General features: G+C 46.5%; 1 protein-coding gene across 5 annotated transcripts in view; it reads right to left on the bottom strand.

Moving 5' to 3' along the window:
* TEAD4 (TEA domain transcription factor 4) overlaps positions 1-10,536 on the bottom strand; it is an 81,156-nt gene extending 70,620 nt beyond the window's left edge. Inside the window, exons 1-2 of one of the 5 annotated variants that reach the window (XM_089770673.1) lie at positions 10,406-10,536; positions 9,926-10,009 (exon numbers count right to left, since the gene is read on the bottom strand). The gene's annotated coding sequence lies outside the window, so the exon portion shown is untranslated. Of the gene's footprint in view, positions 1-268; positions 285-9,925; positions 10,117-10,405 lie in introns of those variants that run through there. The other 4 variants (XM_075900387.2, XM_089770681.1, XM_089770674.1 and 1 more) reach the window with 4 other exon arrangements.
* Between the last annotated feature and the right edge of the window lie 6,992 nt (positions 10,537-17,528).

Here is a 17,528-nt window from a genome sequence, read left to right as displayed (position 1 = left end):
TACCATCCAAACCTACAAAAAACTTCCCAATAACCCACAGAGCCAGAGAAGACGGCACGCCACAGCTGCTTCATAGTCCGAGAGAGGCTCTGGCTGAGAATAATAGGGAACTTGGAAGCAATAACAACCAGTTCCTTGCATTCAGCATGGCAAGGAACGTATTCACACAATGCAGCAGTACCAGCGCTTTTGATCTGAGGAAGGCATATGTTGGGGAATTAAGAAATCTAGCTACTAAGGTGCAAGAGGAAAGAGCATTGAAACTCACCAGAGTGGAAGGAGGCTCGGAAACCCCAAGGGACACTAATTATGGCTCAGTTCCTCTGAAAACGAAGAATTCATGCAATAAATAAATGTGTCTTCAGGAGGAGATGCACATACATTAAAATGAAAAAACTCCGGGAAATGGAGAAGATGTCAGATATACAAGAGTATGTGGGGTTAGTTAAGGCTTGCAGGGGAAAAGAGAAGGACAGCCAACATCAATAGGAATCAATCTCTCTGGAGCAGGAACTTTCTGAAATCAGTGGGGGTGTTTCCATGGACTTCCATTTCACACTGCGGGTTTTTCTATTAACGTCAATGGGAGCTGAGTCAGAACCTAAGTTTATATTCATTTCTTAGCTCTTGAGTCCTTACAGAAGTTTGCGTTGGCCTTCATCTCCAACCTAGGGTGTGTCTAGACTACAGAGTTTTGTCGACAAAAGTCGACTTTTGTCGACAAAACTATACCTGTGTCTACACTACCGCTGAGTTCTGTCGACATAACGTCGACAGAACTCAGCAGTTTTGTCGACGCTGGTAAACCTCATTTTACGAGGCATAACGCCTTCTGTCGACAGAGTTCTGTCGACAGAAGGTGTTATTGCATGTAGGGTTGTGTCTAGACTACAGGGTTTTGTCGACAAAGCAGCTTGCTTTGTTGACAGAACTGAATGTAGTCTAGACGCTCTTTGTCGACAGAAGCTTTGTCGACAGTATCTGTCGACAAAACCCTGTAGTCTAGACGTACCCCTAGTCTCTTCCCTGACCACTCTGCTCTCCCAGTCATACCTGGCATGATGCCCCATTGATCCATTTCTCTCGTATCCGTGCTCTCTTCCATGCAACTCTTTCCATTCCAATCCAGGCAGCCTCCTTCCCTCCTGCAAATCCCTCCTGAAGAGTCCTTTCTTCCCTAGTGTCCACAGGAACTGAACAGTATGTATGATTACAGCCTTGTCACTCCCAGGGATATGCAATCTATTCTGCATCTGGCTCCCTTGGATTATAAACTCTTTGAAGCAGGGGCAGTCTTGATATGCATCTGTGTCTTGTACCGCACTGTCCTGCACTACCAGCATTCAACAGGCACAGCTGCTGAGAGAGTTTTTGACTCTGGTATTCTTGGTGGAAAGGGCATTGCCACGCATCTTGATGGGCTTTAGCACAGGGAAGGGTAATAATGCTTTGCTGAAATGTGAGTGATATTCAAGAGCCGAGTCATTTGAATGATATTTGGGAAAATCTGGGTTTGTAAAAAGCTTCAAATGCAAGTAACAGAGGTGAAGCATGGACTCTACTGGGTCGTAGCAACAGGCCAGACTAGCACAAAGGCAGGCAGGGAGGAAAGGAGAAGAGATTTCTGTAATCTATGTCTGACCAATGGATAGAGTCCTTGCTCTGCCTGACCACGCAGCACAATGGCTGTCTGACTCACTACAGGGCAAGTCTGTTTTGTAAAGGAAAAGTCCTTCATAGCACTGCTGCTTTGAGACTGTGTCACTCGCAAGCCTGGGTTCCCACTCAGAGCTTAACTCGCTCAGTTTCCTTGGTACTAGGGATGTGATAGCGTATATGGTTAAGTGGTTAACCAGTGTACCAGAGGCAGCAGCATGGAAGGAAGGGGAGCAGACGAGAGTCGGTGCTTGCAAGGAGCTGGCTTTTATGCAGGCTCCCTGAAAGCATCAGCTCCCGGAGAGCCACCTCTCCCCCTGTGAGTAAATGTGTAACCACTGAAAATTTCAGCGGTTACACATTTACTGGGGAGGGAGGAAGGGGGGGGGGGCTTTTTATCATCCCTACTTAGTACACTGACTCTCCCTGCAGCAGCTGCTGTGCACATGGCACCTGAATTCCTGAGTAAAGCAAAACAAAACTGTCTTAAATGATCACAGTAGCTCAGCCTGATCTGTACCAGAGAGAGGATGCACTGTCCAGCGCAGCAATCCAAATCAAAACAAGAAAGCATGAGAATTTCCATCAGTGCAGCCCCTGATTATGTAGTCAAACAGGATGCAATGAGATAAGACTGCATGCGTGGTCTTTGGCATGATCCAATGTTAGTGCCATCTGTGATGACGAGAGAACAGCACACACAACTCAAAAGGGCACACGCAGACTGAGGGCCTACTTCAGCTCTCACTTATGCCAGGGGAAATCAGGACTGGCACTCCTGAAGTGGAAGGATCCATAGTGATGTAAAATGAGTGAGTGCAGTAACAAGTGTCAGCTAAATAAATATGTCCTCAGCCGCACTAGAATTATCCATCGAATTCATTTACATAGGTTGAAATGTAATGGTTCACTCCAGTGTAAACAAGGTTGTAGAATTTTATTTAGTAATTCTAATAGTGAATTAGTCACTATTTAAAATGCACAATATAAAGTTTCGGTCTTTTTAGAGCAAAGCTACTGTAATAAAACAGGAAGTCATTCAAGATTATTCTTCATGTTATCCCGGATGGCTGGGAATTACAAAGGAGGCTACAGGACTGTGACACACCCAAATCCATTGAAATTTAAAGCTCTTGAAGATCCCAGCAAAAGTTAACATTGGCGGTGAAAACATCAGTATTCCCATTGTATATATGGTTTATTATGTGGCCATCATCCAACAGCATCTGCGTGCCTTCTTGGATGACAACCTGACTGCCCCCTTGCTCAACATTAGCACTGCAGCTGTCACCAACACAGTCACTGCCTATCCGAGGTCCTAAGAGAGAAGCAAGTTTTTACTTCTGGCCCCTCCAATCATCTAAAATAAGGCCTCAGTTCAGTGAAGCACTTAGGCATGTGCTTTACTCCCCCTGACTGCAGTTGGAATTAAGCACACTTAAAGAAAGATATTAAATACTTTGCTGAACTAGGGTTGCCAGCTGGTTTCAACAAAAATACTTGACATTACATCACAATCTACATTACATCTTATTTAGAAAATACCAGACATTTCTATTTTCTCAATTTGTTTCCCAAACAGAAAGCTCAAATACTGGACCGTCCTGTTCAAAACTGGACACCTGGCAACCCTATGCTGAACTGAGGCCTAAGGCAGGGGTTCTCCATCATTTGCTTTCTGAGGCCTTCCCAAAAGTGGTATGAAAACTCCACTGCACACCTGTGCCACAACAAGGGATTTTCTGCTTATAAAAGCCAGAGTCGGTGGTAGGGGTTAGCAAGCAGTACAGCTGCTTGGTGCCCCACATCACAGGAGTCTTAGGAAGCTAAGTTGCTCCGGTTTGGCTTCAGCCCCTGGTGGCAGAACTCAAGTGGCAATGGGGTTCCAGCTTTCTGTACTGGGCCCCAGTGAATCTAACACAGGCCCTGCTTGGTGCATCTCCTGAAACTAGGGCCCTGGTTGAGAACCACTGGCCAAGGAATGCCTGGGAAACAGCTAAATCACATAACAGAGTCTACCTGTAACACCTAGGGCTGGCAGGAATCTTTGCAAGAGCCAGAAAATGTCCCCATAGCCCATTTGGGCCCCATTAGCAGCTCAATGTTTATAGATTGTTACTTGAAAACAACTGGATTGCAGTACAGAGCCAGGATTCATGGAATATTATCAGATTAATTCCTTTGTAACAGGATGTGAACAAGCAGATACTGGCCCTGATTCTGGGCTCATTCCTGTTTAATGAGTGTTTTTCCACTGGTGTCAGTAGAGCTACTCCTAATTTATACCAGGATAACTGAGATAAAAATTGGCCCTGCTGTCTCCCCATTTTCCAGGGTGTTGGGTTATTAGGTTTGTCACAGAAAGAAAAAATAAAACATCACTCTGTGCTCAGTCCCAAATCAGGTGCCTCTTTCACAGAGGTACAAATGTAGCACCAATTGAAGAGAAAGAAAAAGGCCACATCCAGGTTAAATTTTCCTCCCATATTCTGGGACAGTATCTCCTGCAGGTGCACTAGTTTGTCTCTCTAATCTCCCAGCCCCTCTCCCAGGGAAAATCAGCTAGTTATATACCTTCTGCAGGGTTAAGTTGCAGATGCCCCCTGCTAAGCAAAACTAGTTGCTTAAAGGGACACTGTCAACTTTACATTTTTATCTGAAATTCTTTTACCTATCGCTATATGTAACATCTGTGATTGAGAGAGATTAGAGACAAACTGTTATTTGTCTTTGTTTTTCCAGTTAGCTTACTTGAACGATGTGATCTGACCATTTTCATTGTTTCCTCTGTATAGTCAGTTTCCCTTGTTGTTTGTGTGGGTCCTTCACACAGCAATAAGGGGGAGAGAGAAAAATCTTTTCAAAAAATTGGGAAAATGATATTGTAAATGTACAAAAATTGGCAGAGGGATTCAGAGATAGGCAAGGGATCTCAAAGTACTTTCGCTTCATTTTTTAAACAAGCAAACTCCAAGTAGAGGGTGCCCCTTTAAGCCCTGCCAGTTCTAGGTTCACCAGTGCAGTAGGTATAATATTAGTGTTTTCTACCCAAGGGCAAAACTGAAGCAGGATATTTTCAGCCCGGATAGGCTGACACACTCACCATCACATCATCCCTATTTCTGCACCATCCGTAGTTGTGCTGTCTCACACACTCACTTCACACTCTACACGTTCTCTGTGCTCTCCTGACCTTTCCTCCCTTAGTTATTACCCTGCAGCCATTGGTTACTGTGGATTAGACTTTGACTGGACATCTGTCATTAATGGTTACCATACTGTTTGAAGGGAAACACTGTGAGGACTAAGCTAATTTATTTTCTCTAAGACAACAGCCCAGAAGAAGCTCCAAAGACACATGTTCAGCTCCATCTTGTACACTGAAGCCCAGCAGATGGAATACAATACCAAGCTTCTGGTGTTAGTATCAAAAATGAAATATGAACAGGGGAACTAAAAGTACAGGTCCCTGGCCTGAATCTGAGGTGTCTCTAATTAGAAAAAGTGCCCTTCCGTAGCAGGAAAATGCCTACTTCTGAAAACATATGAACAAACAAACAAACAAAACAAAACACTGGGAGAGTGATTGATCATAAGTGTTGGGAACAAAAATAAGGAGGGGGAGACAAGCTAATTATCTTGTTCAGGATCCTGCAAGGAGTTCCATGCAGGCAAATTCTTGGGCTTTTATAATGCTCTTTGCTGGGCTCCAAGGGTAACCTAGTAGGTGCTCATTTACCATGGTGATGAGCATAGCAGTGACGCCTAGATCGATGGCAGTGAAGCAGGAACAAAGCAATATGAGTTTTTAAAGTCCACTGTAAATCTTGACAAACTCAATTACTTTCTGAATGGGGACAGAGTTACAAAGTTAGCAAATGAGAGGAATGTCGATGATGTAGTAAGTTGAGATTTAGGAAAGCATTTGTTTCTCTTCCAGGAAATCATACCTGGAAAAGTAATTCAAATTGATTCAGATAGCAACACTGACATAGATGGAAAATGAGCACAAAGGTTGCGAAGCAAAGGGGAAAGATAGATAACAATGTATCAAGGAGGCAGGGATGTCTGTTATGGAGTTGCAAAGATCAGTGTTAGTTAAGTTTTATTTAACATCTTAATTAATTATTTGGAAGACTAAATAAATGTCATGTTAATGAATTTTGCAGATGATGCGGAATCAGAGTTACAAACACCAGTGAACAGAGATGATTTACTGGGGCCAAGAGAGGTTAGAAAATAAGATGCTATGTGGAAAATGTAAAGCCAGTACAGTTAGGGGAAAACGGCATGATATACAACATGAGGGGAAAACCTTGGAAACAGCACGGCTTAACGACACCCTACAGTGGGCATACAGAACAAATTGGATATGAATTTACAAGGCACTATGACTGCATAAATTATTAGTGTCATTTTGTCAGACATCACTTTACTCAAAGACAAGTTTGTCCTCTCCTGAAATAGTGCATCTTATCCTGGAACCTACATCTCCATAAGGATGATGACAAACTGGAGAGTTCAGAGAGAGTAGCACAAACTATCAGAAGTCTAGAAGAACTAATTTATGAGGAAAGTTTGAAAATATAGACTCATTATGAAAAGGCTGAGGGTCCTAACACTTCACAAGTACTTAGAAGGTACTGGAGAGAAAGTGATGAATTACCTAGTATGGTATACTGAGGCATAAACAGAAGTAATGAAATGTTAAGAAAAGTAAAATTAGCTGAATATAGGGAAAACTTCTCTGTTAGGGTATGTCTACACTACAGCACTAACTAACTTAATTCGAATTAGTTAATTCGAACTAAGCTAATTCGAACTAGTGCATCTAGACCTAAAAACTAGTTCAAATTAGCATTTTGCTAATTCGAACTAGCATGTCCACATTGAGTGGACCCTGAACCGAGGTTAAGGATGGCCAGAAGCAGTGCCGACAGGGCATCAGATTAGGACTTAGAGCGTGGAGCTGCTGTCTCAGGCTAGCCGAGCGGGCTGTGCTTAAAGGGACCTTAGAAAAGACGAGACGGGGGGGGAAATGATAGAGGTCTATAAAATCATGAGTGGTGTGGAGAGGGTGCATAAAGAAAAGCTCTTCATTAGTTCCCATAATAGAAGGACTAGAGGACACCAAATAAAATGAATGGGTAGCAGGCTTCAAACTAATAACAGAAGTTCTTCTTCACAAAGCAAATAGTCAGCCTGTGGAACTCCTTGCTGCAGGAGGCTGTGAAGGCTAGAACTATAACAGAGTTTAAAGAGAAGTTAGATACAGTCATGGAGGTTGGGTCCATGGAGTGCTATTAGCCAGGGGGTAGAAATGGTGTCCCTGGCCTCTGTTCGTGGAAGGCTGAAGATGGATGGCACGAGACAAATGGCTTGGTCATTGTCTTCGGTCCATCTCCTCCAGGGTACCTAGTATGGGCCGCTGTCGGCAGACAGGCTACTGGGCTAGATGGACCTTTGGTCTGACCCAGTATGGCCGTTCTTATGTTTTTATGTTCGAAGCTCAGGGCTCAGGGTTGGAGGTCTCACTGGACCACCTTGATTTTCATGCACACCTGCTCCTGGGTGGCCAGGCTGGCAGCTATCCTGCCCTAGCCGGCCACTTTCCTGTGCCTAGTGCGGAGGTCGTGGATGAGGTCCACGATGTCCACACTAGACCAGGCAGGCGCCTGCCTCTTGCAGCCCCGGGCAGGCTCTTGGGAGCCGCTAGCCTGGTCCCAGGAAGAGGCGGAGGGCTGGGTGTCAGCGGGTGGCTGGCTCGTGTCGTGCCAGGTGCAGGGTCTGCTGGCTGGGTGCTGGCAGGCTTGCACCTGGCACGGGCACCGTAGCCAGACCATGCCCCTTTAAGGGCTCCGGGGTTGGGAGGGGGGCAGACGAGTTTCCCTGGTGGTGCCCAGAGTGGCCACCAGGGCAAGCTGGGAAGGGCTAGCCTCCCACTAGTTCGAATTAAGTGGCTACACAGCCCTTAATTTGAACTACTTAATTCGAACTAGGCGTTAGTCCTCGTGGAATGAGGTTTACCTAGTTTGAATTAAGCGCTCCGCTAGTTCGAATTAAGTTCGAACTAGCGGTTTGTATGTGTAGCGCCTATGAAAGTTAATTCGAACTAACGTCTGTTAGTTCGAATTAACTTTGTAGTGTAGACATACCCTTAGTGACTTGTATCAGGGTGTGGGACAGCCTCACATGAGAAGCGGTGGAAGTTCTATCAGTTGGCATTTAAAAAACCTGACTGGACAAAGCACTATCAAATGGGATTTAGGGAAAAATTCTGCATTGCATCCCACCTGCCAAGAGATGCATGATGAGTTGGATAATGTAATCAGTCTTTAATTTCTACGAACAAATAAAAATGAATTTCTGCTTCTCTCTGAAATAACCTAATGGCCTGGTCAGAGTTAACTTTCTGAACTCCCCCAGAGGCTGACTGAGCTCAGTTGCTATTGAACCAAGAATTCAGAGAGACAGCCTTATCAATGGCACACCTGAATTTTAGATGTAAAAATTTACACAAAACTGTGGGCAGAAGCTGTGAAAACAACTGTAACAATCACTCAGAACAGAGTATGTCTTGTGCACTAGTTACTTTACTATTCAACAACCATCCCAGTCCTCTATCTACACCATCCCAGTCTTCACACTGAAGTCAAGTGACTTAGAGAGATTCCGGAGGATATTCTTACAATTGTTTGTTCTAAACTTGTTTCTCCCAGATCCTCTTCTCAGTCATGTGACTCACAAGAACAGACTGCAGTGCTGCTGTGATATGGGTTTCTATGAAAGTTCTACACTAGGTTTTTTTATTTTAAACTATTACTTTAACTGTTTAAAAAATTGAAGGACTTCAAAATAGAAAAGCACATTCAAGAAAGTGAAAAGGGGTGGAAGAGATTTCTCTCACATCATATTGACAGGAAATTTGACACTTTTTAATGTATTGTATTCTGGTTGAACTCTGAATTTTTCTGAAAAACAAAACCATCAGCTGGCAATTTCCACTGAAAGTCCCTTTTTGTCCAGTGGTCTTAGACAAGTACATACAGTGCATAGTCCAGTGAGTGACTGTACAGTCCAGGCCAGGATTTAGGGGAAACCCTGTAAGGTGGCACTGTGCAGCAACAGGCTGCCTTTGGTAAGTCTAGGAGGCAACAGAGCCAGTGAGAACTACAGTTTCTCTGTGCCCAGCAGCCTCAATAACGAATCCGCTGTTATATTAATTACAGCCGAGTCCAGACTCTTCTCTAGCGTGAGAAAAATCACCAAGCAGCGCAGCAGCCTTTCCAATCGGGTCCAGTCCTACTTGTACTGCTTCTCTACCCCTTATTCTGGCCCTCTCGCTCCTCCCCATCGCCCAACGCCCTGTCCTGCTGCCTGCTTCCCTCCAGAGCAGAGACAATGAAGCCTCTGACATCTACACCGACAGATGGACAGGCAGACGGACAGGTGGATACATGTTCCCTGCGATGTTGCGCACGGACAGTCATGACTGCCCACGTCTGGGGGCAGCCTCTCGGCAATCTTTCCCAGGCGACAGGCAACAGGAACAAAATCAGCCTCCTTCCACTCTATGCATAAAAAGAACTTGGTGGTGTGTGTTTGTGGAGGAGTCCCACTGATTTCAGCTTGCAAAAACTAACAATCATTCGAGTCAAGTTTCCGTAAAAAAAAAACCAAAAACCACAACCCACCATATATTGCCCTTTTCACACACACCCCCCCCCAAAGAGCCCACAGGGCTTCCCCACTTTCAAGATACACAGGGCCCCTTCCCTGCTGGCTGCAGGGTACTTAACCTCCGGGGGAAGCACAGGAGAGGCTTGGAGGGGGAACAGCCACACACGAGAAAGGGCCAGGAAACACTCCCTCCCCCTGCTCCATTTTTTAATAACTGAGGCCCCCAGAGCGCGTTCTCCGCCGCAGGGAAAAGTCCCACGGGGGCTCATCACTTTCCTGTAGGGCTGGGGGGGGGGGGCGTGGAATTTAAATGTAAATGGAGACTCCCACCCCCGGTGTAAGAACAGTACAAACAAAATCAATACAAGGTGCTCACTGCACCGATTTCTCAAGGGCTTCTCCAGGGGGCTGTTGGTTTCTTCTACAGCAACAAGTTCCAACAGTTTGGGAAGAGAAAGGGGGAGGCAGCCAGCAGCCTCCATCCGTTTCCCGATCTCTTTGTACATTTGTGCCGTTCTCCTCCCCCCTCCTCGCCCCACGCACCCGTCCGCCGCGAGGAAAAGCAGGCGGTGAAAGAGCGTTTCCTGACCTGGAGAGTGGCGCTTGTTCCCTACACGCAGAGGAACCGGCTTCCAATCCGCTTCCCCTTTTCCGCCGCCTGCTCCGGGACTCGCTGCCAAGGGGAACAGAGCAGGCTCATTCCTGCCGAGCGGCTCAGCCTCGCTCTTTCCTGCTCCCCACCCCCTGGCCGCGGCGGTGGGAGTTGGGGCTGGGAGGGTGGGGGGTGCGCGTGTGTCCTAGCGCCGCAGAGGGCGGCCGGGCGGGGAGCTGGCGAGCGCAGCCCGCGCCGAGTCCGGCAGAAAGTTACGGGCGGCCCCCGCCGCGCTCCTGGGAGCGGCTCCGCCCTGCGCTCGGGGGGCTCCTTTCCCAGCTCCCCGAGCAAGCGCAGGAAGTTGGGATGGATGGGGGGGGGGGGGCGGGAAATGCAGCTGGCGGGCGGGGAGGGAGGGAAGCGGCCGGAGCCCGGGGCCAAAGGGCTGCACCCCCCCCCCCCGCGGATGGCACCCACCTGGCGAGCGGAGCGGGCGGGCGGGCGGGCGCTGGAGGCACCGGGCGGGGGGCGCTCCCAGCCGCGGCGGGCGGGAGCGAGGGAGGAATGCGAGGAATGCGGGGCTGGTATGAAGTGAACGCGGCCGGGAAGGGAGCGAGGCAGGAGGCTGGCCGGCCCCTCGGGGGTGTGCGAGGGGCTGAGGCGGAGCTGGGAACCGGAGTGACCAGGACTCGCCTCAGGCCCGGGGGGAGGAGACTGGGGGCTGAGGGGGGGGGGGGGGAATTGGCCCTCCAACTAGGCGGAGGCGAGAGGAAACTCCCGGCAGGCGCAGGGGAAGGAGTTAGCTGGGCATGGCCGAGCCGCAGGGCCAAGCGGAGAAGGCTGCGGAAATCACTGCCGCGAAGGAGTCGCCTCCCGCCAGGATTGCCCTGCAGCCCCGGGAATCACAGAGTAGCCTGGAACCGAAGAATAGTGATAGAAATGTAGCCGTGTTAGTCTGGGGTAGCTGAAGCAAAATGCAGGACAATGTAGCACTTTAAAGACTAACAAGATGGTTTATTAGATGATGAGCTTTCGTGGGCCAGACCTGAGGAAGTGGGTCTGGCCCACGAAAGCTCATCACCTAATAAACCATCTTGTTAGTCTTTAAAGTGCTACATTGCCCTGCATTTTGCTGGAACCGAAGAGTATGTCTGTGAGGAAACCTCCAGGAATGCAGCCAGCCCATGGGGCCCACGGCGGCGTGGGGATTACCTGGGGGGGGGGACACACGCAGGGATCACACCCCCACCCCGGCACCAGGAGCTACGCAGTTCCACCCCCGCCACTCAGCTCCCAGCCCGCTTCACTCTGCCTCACCGCTACACCGGCCCAACCCCAGCTGTGGCTTAGGATGCTCTGTTGCTGCCACTGCAGTAATTGGGAGAGGGGAGTGTCCCATGCCAGGGCCTCAGTAATCCCCTGGCTCTGTTGCTTGGGGGAGGGTGTTTTGGGCAAGGAGTGCAATGGAGCAAAGCAGGGGCAGAGCTTGGGGAAAGGAGTGGATAGGGCCTGTGGAAGGGGGAGGTTCTGCCCTGCCTCCATCCAAAGTGGCAACACTGGGAGGCAAAGAGGATGCGATTGTCCCCACTCTCTGTGGCAGCTGCTTTCACTTACACTGGGACACAAGCAAGCCACCCCTACCGGGCAGTGTGCACAGGGGGCAGAGTAGCAGAGACTGGCAGAGCTACCTGCACATTGGTTCAGGGTGATTTGTAACTCATGCAGAGGTGGGCGCACACTGTAAAACTTGGTGACCTTTGGAAAGGTCAGGGGATTGTTACCTGGAACAGTCACTACACCTACTGGGTGTGGTTCACTGTCCCATGTAGTGGCACTTAGACCAGAGAGAGAATGAGTGACCTCAACAGCCTAAACTGAGAGCCAACTGGCTTTTAGCACAAGCTGTAGAGCACACTCATTCTCTCTCTGTAAGTGGTCTAAGTGCCACTACATGGGACAGTGAAATACACCCAGTAGGTGTGTGGGTTACACTAGCAAAGGATAAAGAGTTAACATTTAAAACATTGCTGCTATTTGCAGGTCTCAGGGAATGCTGGTGTATCACTCCCTGCTCATTGAAAAACAGTGACAGGAAGGAGGTATAAATAGTAGCATGAGCTAAATAAATATCGACATAAAATTACAAATAGTGTCAAGTCCATGACAACTGGGATTATGATAATCCCCCTCCCCTTCCCAGGCCATTTTAAGACCACCTCCAATGCAGGAAGGAGCAGCTCCCACCTCCCTCTGAGGGGGAGGTTGGCATCCATCTCTGCTGCGTGCTCCTTTTTAGTAGGCCTCATTCCCATGAAAGAGTGGAAAAAGAAAGGTCAATAAAATATTCCCTTTCCACAAGCATTTGATTTTTCAATACTTTCTAAACTCTCCATCCCTTGGGTGCATAAGCAGTGGCCCAATCTCTTGCAACGGGACAGAGGCTAAAATAACTTCAGTGACCCCAAAGATGGTACTTCCAGCATCTCCTATCCCATGCTGGAATACTGTGGTTGGCACTGAGTCGGGGATGCAGCACCTCTCCTCAAGCTTAGGCTCTGCAGCATAACACCCTGTAGTGCCAGAAGGGGAGACATTGGGCTCAGGACTAAGAAGGAAGAATCCCTCTCTTAGGCTATGTCTAGACTGCAGGCTTCTTTCGAAAGAGCCTCTTTCGAAAGATCGCGTCTAGACTGCAGGCGGATCTTTCGAAAGAGCAATCCGCTTTTTCGAAAGAGAGCACCCAGCGAGTCTGGATGCTCTCTTTCGAGGAAGCCCTATTTACATTGAAGAACGCCTTCTTTCGAAAGAGGAACTTTCGAAAGAAGGCGTTCTTCCTCGTGAAACGAGGTTTACCGCCATCGAAAGAAAAGCCGCGTTCTTTCGAAATAATTTGGAAAGAACGCGGCTTGAGTCTGGACGCAGGGGAAGTTTTTTCGGGAAAAGGCTACTTTTCCCGAAAAAACCCCTGAGTCTGGACACAGCCTTCGTGAGTCACTCACACCACACTCTGCAGCACAGCCAATTCTTTCAGTCTCATTTTACAATACTTAGCCCTTGTGCACATTTTCACATTCAGCACACTTGACAAATATTTACCTAACCCTCTCAAAAAAGCCTACAAAGTAGGTTAGTCAGTATTGTTAAGAGTTTAACTAGGAAGGCAAATGCAGGGCAGAACAACTTTACTGACTCTTTGAACCTATGACCAGTGATATATATTCTTATGTGCTGAGATGACCCATTTCTCCTTTACAACTGGGGAAATTAAAGTCTGGTCTACACTTAAAACTTTCACGACCATTACTATGTCACTGGGACCTTGTCAACACTACAGGATAAATTCGAATTAAGATACGCAACTTCAGCTACATTAATTGTCTGAAGTTTAATTGCGTAGCTGAAGTCAAAGTATCTTAACTTTTGGCACCATTCACACTGCGGGAAGTCAAAGGGAGCACATTCTCCCTTCAACTTTCCTTTCTCTTCATGGAAGCAGGACTACTGACACCACTGGGAGTGCCCCTCTCAGTTCGAATTAGTGTGTATTCACTAGACCCACTAATTCGAACTCTGGAAGATCAACTGAGCCTGCTTCAATCTTCTCTGTGGTGTAGACATGGCTTTAGGGAGGTAATTTTTTTTAACCAATATAGCCATGCCAGTAAAAAGTCCTGCTGCAGACAGTTATACAGTGTAGCTGTGTATATACTGGTATTGCATATGCTGGTTTCACAGAGCATAGCATTTAAGGCCAGAAGGCACCATTGGATCCTCTAGTCTGATCTCCTAATAGGGATGTAAAATCCCATTTAATTGGTTAGCTAGTTAAATATAATGTTTAACTGGTTAACCAATTAAAGGGAGAGCAGGCAGGGACCACCACCATGGGCATGACCTGAGATCCCACTGCCTGTGGTGTGCCTGGGCTCACTGTGGACAGGGGCTGCTCCAGCCAGGCTGGAGCACCCCTGTCTGCAGTGGACCCTGTGGGACTGGAGCAGCCCCCTGTCCGTGGGGGCTTTCACATCTCTACCTGCTATATAACACAAGCTGTATATTTCACCCAAATACTCATACACAGAGATTGGTGACTTCAGTTAAACTAAAGCGTTGTAATTCTCAGGTTCCTCAAACCAACATATTTTATATTATTATAACTAAATCCACAATAGAGTGTTTTGCCAGTGCAGCTGTATCAGAATAACAATACAGACTACCAAGGCCTGAGACGGTTAAAATTTCTCAGCAGCATTGCAGATTCCAGTGATAGTCCACCTTGTGGGGTCACATGACTATGTGAGTAGCTCAGCTTTCTTTCTTTCTTTCTTTCTTTCTTTCTTTCTTTCTTTCTTTCTTTCTTTCTTTCTTTCAAAGTAAGCTCCTACATCTCATATTTGCGGAGAAGAACTTGAAAATGTCCCTAGTTGCAATATATATATATATATGTTACTTTTCTCTGTAGTTAAATGCCATTACATTTTTTGTTTTAATTTTCTCCTAGAATGTAGAGAGCCCCCATCAATTTTTAAGTCATACAATTTTAAGTAACATACATGAGCATTAAAATATGACTGGATATTTAAAAGAAACCATGTAATTATCTATGGTGTTATTCTATACACAGTAAACCCACACATGTTGCTGTTTTCCTTTAAATATGTACCTGTATTGCCCACCGTCAGTGGGCAACACAAGCAGCTGATCGCAACTCCTGGCGGCACACAGTCCACCAGGCCACCTCCTTCTTCGAAGATACCCGCAGGGCCTGTATGGAGGACAAAAGGAGAAGGAAGAAGAACCGTGACCCCTCAGCACCTATCCCGGATCAGACCTATATTTGCAGCTGTTGTGGCAGGACCTGTCTGTCCTGTATAGGCCTCGTCAGCCACCAGCGTGCCTGCAGAAGACGTGGATTTCCTTCCTAGATCTTCGTTCGCGAAGCCAAGCCATGATGATGTACCTGTAATGAACCCATTTAGCCTCTGTGTGTCTCTGCTAAACCACATGAAGACTAAAAGTGAATGTTTAAAAGTACTACCGTGAAAAATGACTTTGTAAAAATGGCATCTTATCAATCATTACATCTGCTTGTGTGTATTGGGAGGTCAGATCTGCTGACTTTGGGGCTAATATACACAGCTCAGAGAGGGAGCTAGATTTTATTCCTTTCTGTGAATCATCCACAGAATTGCTCACCAAATTCCAGTCACAATTATGTTATTGTGTGCATAGTGTCTCACCAGGAAAGGGGATCTCAATTCAAGTTAAGGATTTTTCTTTGTTCACTTCTATATTTTAAGCTCACTGCTTCATTGTAGCATAGTGCAGTGATTCTTTCTTCTTAAACCATCACTTTACTTTTATCAAAGCAAATGAGATCAGATTCTACCTTCAAGTCTAGTGGAAACAACATTCATTCATATATATCAACTGACAATTAAATGCTAAATCATCTATGTACAATGATAATAGTTTTTACCTTGACATAAAAAGGATGACCTTTTTCTGGGCACAGAGCTTATCTAGGTGTGAAAAGGTTTACCCAAAATGAAACAGAAAAGTGACTTGTGAGCCCCAGCAGGGTAACAAGAACTCCACTGAGAATGGGAAAGGGAACAAAATGGGGAGACAAGGCTGTAGACTGAAGGATACAAGGACAAAAACTCTTGAGAAACCTCTGACATTTAGCCTGTCCTCACCTCCTTTCATGTAAAACTGATCTCTTATTAATTGAGCTAAATAAGAAATTGATAGTAATAGTAAGGCTATTATCATCTCTGTGGTCAAGCCACTAGAAAGGGATACAACACTTCACCAGTAGCTCACACTCACCATGCCCAGTTCTTATTTGTAGCTCTGGAAGGCAGTAGGATGTAGTGGTTACAGACAGGACTAGAGCTCATAGATTTGACACATTCCTTCTGAAAAGTAGCGTGGATGACTCTTGGGTGTGCTCTTTTCGACAAAACTGTATCCCCATTTCTCAATACAGTGAGCTCATGCAAACTCCCAGCTCCCCATATATGAAAAGGATGGGGTAGAGCATGGGTTCCCAAACTGGGGGTCATGCCCTCCTGGAGGGGACATGAAGAAATTCCAGGGGAGGCGCAAGGCAACCCCCCCATCAGTTCCTTTTTTTCCTCAGTGTGTGTGTGTGTGTGTGTGTGTGTGTGTGTGTGTGTGTTTCAAAAAGGGGGCATGAAGCCAAAAAGTTTGGGAACCACTGGGATAAAGGAATAGTTGCTTACCTCTTTGAATGGGATAAGGAAATTTTTTTAAGTAACAATAGCTATGATATACATAGGCTGTGTCTAGACTGGCCAGTTTTTCTGGAAAATCAGCCGCTTTTCCGGAAAAACTTGCCAGCTGTCTACACTGGCTGCTTGAATTTCTGCAAAAGCACTGACAATCTCAAGTAAGATTGTCAGTGTTCTTGCGGAAATACTATGCTGCTCCCGTTTGGGCAAAAGGCCTTTTGCACAAAACTTTTGCGCAAAAGGGCCAGTGTAGACAGCACAGATTTGTTTTCCACAAAAAAGCCCCAATTGCGAAAATGGCGATCGGAGCTTTTTTGCGGAAAAGCGCATCTAGATTGGCCACGGACGCTTTTCCCCAAAAAGTGCTTTTGCGGAAAAGTGTCCTGCCAATCTAGAAGCGCTTTTCCGAAAATGCTTTTAACGGAAAACTTTTCCATTAAAAGCATTTCCGGAAAATCATGCCAGTCTAGACGTAGCCATAAAGTATTAATATAAGGAAATAAAAGAGCTTGTTGGGTGGTGTGTGCTTTATCACTGAGCTATACTTTTAAGTAACAGACTTTGAGCCTAGTCCTATTGATATCAACATTTCAATGCAAGGAGGATTGAGCCAAAAAGAGCAAGAAATTAATATTCCCCCATTTCTGATGTACATAAGCTGAAAAGCTCATAGCATCTTGGAGGATTCACATTGAATTGTAGCATTTGCTTCCTATATTCAGCCTATTCTTGGAGTTTTATGGATGGTGTGTTTGATGTGGGAGTGAGAGCATGGCCTCTATCACGGTGCTTTAGAGATAGAAACTGCCTGCTGCAGATCTGAGAGACGAACACAGAGAGCAGAAAATCCCTGCATCTTGTATCACTTCTGGCTGAGCTGGAGGTAAATGGGTGATTGTTCAACCTGCATTCAGAACAGAGGTCTGCAAAGTTAGATCTCCCTTACGTCAAGTTTTTTAAACCAATGGATCAATGGACATTTCCCCTGAGTGAGGAAGACATTTCTTTTCACCTTTAGCTCTGAACTGCCCCTCTTTACCTCACACTATTTCAACCTTGTTCCAGAATTGCATCATATGAAACTTGGACAGCAGGAGGGGCTTGGAACAAGTGACCATGGCTGGGTAAATATTTCCAGTGCTTAAGATACACCCCTTCAGCAGCCCAGACATGAGGCGAGGAAAAGCAGCCACAACACTTGAGAGAGAAGGGGTATGAGCAGCAGGAGAATAAAGGGGAAGCAAAATGAACAAATAAGACTTCAAGCAGTTCCTAGTGGTGCAGAAGGGAAACTTGTGGTACTTGTGTCTCCAAGGCAATTGTCACACTTCTAAAAATATGTA

This window comes from Pelodiscus sinensis, chromosome 1 (assembly GCF_052426305.1).
Source record: "Pelodiscus sinensis isolate ZL-2025 chromosome 1, ASM5242630v1, whole genome shotgun sequence".
Lineage (NCBI taxonomy): Eukaryota > Metazoa > Chordata > Testudines > Trionychidae > Pelodiscus > Pelodiscus sinensis.
Note: the sequence above shows the minus strand (reverse complement) of the source record. Positions and strands in the feature narration are given on the sequence as shown.